The sequence below is a fragment of the Monoraphidium neglectum genome (genome assembly GCF_000611645.1).
Source record: "Monoraphidium neglectum strain SAG 48.87 unplaced genomic scaffold scaffold00331, whole genome shotgun sequence".
In the NCBI taxonomy this organism is placed as follows: domain Eukaryota; kingdom Viridiplantae; phylum Chlorophyta; class Chlorophyceae; order Sphaeropleales; family Selenastraceae; genus Monoraphidium; species Monoraphidium neglectum.
Window position 1 is genome coordinate 1 of NW_014013297.1, and position 618 is coordinate 618.

The window sequence follows — 618 nt, forward strand, 5'->3', positions numbered from 1 at the left end:
CACGGCGGCGGCGGCGGCGGCGGCGGCGGCAGCGCCCGCGGTGCGGCCGCGGGCGGACGGGAGGGTGGAGGTGCGGGCGACGCTTATGGAGGCGGCGGCGGAGCTGGGGGTGCTTGTGTTCGGCTCCGCGCCGCTGGCGGAGGTGGGGCCCAGGGGGTCGGCCGGGGAGGGGCCCGTGGCGACGGCGGCCGCGCGCTATTTGTTGTTTGCTGGCTTCTCAAATCAACCGCATCCCATCTGGGCAGCGGATCCACAATCAACAGCGTGCCAGGATCCCCGAGCTCGCCGCAGCCATCGAAAGCCTTTCCGTCCTCCGATGACGTCATATCACCCAAACCAACCCCCGCGCCCGCCCTGCAAACGCCGCCCCTCAGGGCGACCTGCTGCAGGGGCGCCCCGGGCTGCTCGACGCCGTCTTCTCCCTCGGCGACCAGCCGTCGGCCGCCGCGAAGCTGCTGCAGTTCTCGCGCAGCGTGCCCGGCGCGGCCGGCGTCCTCATCGGCCACAAGGCGCGGGAGCACGTGGAGCCCAACGTGGCGCTGTCGCGCGCGCCGCGGCTCGGGGACGACGTGTTCTGGCTCGTTAAGGCGCAGGTCGCCGCGGCGCTGCGGCGGGCGG